Raw genomic sequence first — 2,500 nt, 5'->3', positions numbered from 1 at the left:
AGGGATGTGCATTGATGTGTTCTTTCTGATGGGTTTACTGTTTGCCCGCCGGATTTGCAACGTCAAAAATTTTTCAAATATTTTTTGCCGTTTTCCGCTCGACCCCGTAGTTGTTGATGCCCAGTTGGGCGTTGGGATGGGGGGGGTAGTAGGGGGGGCGGGTATCCCAGGCACGTGGTGGGCGGGTCTTCCAGTGGCGGTTTGGTGGAAGTGTTTTGCTTGTTTTTTCCCTTTTTCTGTTTCCCCCGTAGCTTCTTTAGGTGTTACTTGTGTGAAGCTTTTTCCCCTCCCGGGTTCGGAGGTTTTAGGTTTTTTTATTGGGCAAACGCTTGCGTGGCTCCGGCGGGGGGTGGTGGCGCTCAGCAAAGGGCGGGTCGGAGTGGGTTAGAGAGGGAGGGGGAGAGGGGGGAGTGCGGGGGAGGGTGAAGGGGGGGGAGGGGGGTGGAGAGGGGTTGTTGTGGTACTGCGTGGAAGGGGTAGCAGGTGATTTTGTGTAGATTCATTTTGTGGGCAGTGGTAGAGGACATTCCAGGGGGAGGGGATGCGAGAGGGGAAAGGGTTGGTAGGCAGATTGACCGTGGGCAGGGGTTGGAGGGGGATGTTGCGCGATGGGATGGGGCAGGAATGTTGGTTAATGCTTTCCTTTTCCCCGTTCCTGCGACAGAGGAGCATCGAACCTTGGCTAATCAAATGTTTATTGCATTCTGTTCGGAGAACATTCCCAAACAGCAAATCAATTTTATTTTAAAAAAGATCTTTATTGATGAAAGGGGGGTTCGTGTTGTGTTGTGTATTTGGTGTTTTTATTTTTTAAAAATTTCACAAAGGGTGGAAATACCGTTTTCTTTTGGAGGTGGAGACCAATCAGTGGGGGAGTGTCGTCGTTTTTGTAGCAACACTATTTGTCCTTTTTTAAGCACTGATTCGTGGATGCACTATGGATTTTTTTCCTTTTAATGTCTTTTTTATATTCTTGTTCTTCTAGAGTCTGATATATGTAGAAGATATTGTAGGCGTTGCGATCTGTCGGGCTGTACAGTTTCCTGATTTGATCACATAAAACCAGAGAGAGAGAGAGAGAGAGGGGAGGAGAGAGAGGAGAGGGAAAGGGGAGAGAGGAGAGAGAAGGAGAGGGGAGGAGAGGAGAGAGAGAGAGAGAGGGGGGAAAAGGGAAAAAAGAAAGGGGGAAAAAGAGGGGAGAATTTTAAGGCTTATCTTTTTTTCTGAGAGGGAAAAATATAAACCCGCTTTTATTCGGGTTCGGGGCCCCGGCGCGGAGGGAAGGGTTCGGGGTGCCGGAGGGGGGAGGGCGGAGCGAAACCCTTTGCCGGTGGAGCTTGGCACGAAAATTGGTCAAACGAGGTCAATATAAAATGGACCTCCGCCCTCGCTGAGCGGGGGGTTCTTATTGGGGCATTGGGCCCGTGGAAAAAAGCCCGTGGTCCCCGGTAACCGAAAAAGAATTTTCCACCCTGTAACAGAAAAAGAATTTCCCCATCTAATTGCAGGCTATGCGTACCTTTTAGTAAGTGGGACAGGGACGCAAAACACACGTAAAGGGGTAACACACGCTGGACGACGCTACGATTTTTCTAAAGGGGGGAATGGGTATGCGGGGCGAGCCATCGCCCGGGGAGGGAGGGCGGAGCTGACCCTACCGCGTCGGGTGCTTCACACGAACTCCCGGTCAAAAGAGGTCAGATATAAAATGTGACCTCCGCCCTCGCTGAGCGGGTGGTTCTTATTTGGGACATTTGGATCCACGTGGAAAACAGCCACGTGGTCCACTGGTAACAGAAATAGAATTATCCACATCCTGTAACATAAATAGAATTATCCACATCTTACAGAGAGAGAGAGAGAGAGAGAGAGAGAGAGAGAGAGAGAGAGAGAGAGAGAGAGGAGAGAGAGAGAGAGAGAGAGAGAGAGAGGAGAGAGAGAGAGAGAGAGAAGAGAAAGAGAAAGAGAAGAGAAAAGAGAGAGAGAGGAGGAAGAGAAAGAGAAAGAGAGAGAGAAAGAGAGAGAGGAGAGAGAGGAGAGAGAGAGAGAGAGGAGAGAGAGAGAGAGAGAGAGAGAGAGAGAGAGAGAGAGAGAGAAGAGAGAGAGAGAAAAGAGAGATAGAAGAGATGATGATATATATAGTATAGATAGATATGAGTATATTGTATATTAGTTGTACAAGGAGAGATATCTATTGTCTGTATTTAAGAGTCAAAAGTTGTTTTTATTCGTTTATTAGTTTGTAACAATGATCTATTTCTGTTAATAGCATGTCCAAGTCTGTTTTTTTTTTTTTTTTTGTGCTGAGCATGATGGGAAATTTTGGTAGCGCATGGGAATCTTAAATTGTAAACATAGATTCAGATGGTATATTTTGAAACTGTATTATATATTTGCCAGCCCATCTTCCTTATCTCTTTTGATGTTGGAATTGTTGATAAGCATCTAGAGTAGCAGATTGCAGATTAATAATATGAGAGATGAAAAAAAATGAACTATC

This window comes from Penaeus monodon, chromosome 39, assembly GCF_015228065.2.
Source record: "Penaeus monodon isolate SGIC_2016 chromosome 39, NSTDA_Pmon_1, whole genome shotgun sequence".
NCBI classification, from domain to species: domain Eukaryota; kingdom Metazoa; phylum Arthropoda; class Malacostraca; order Decapoda; family Penaeidae; genus Penaeus; species Penaeus monodon.
Note: the sequence above shows the minus strand (reverse complement) of the source record.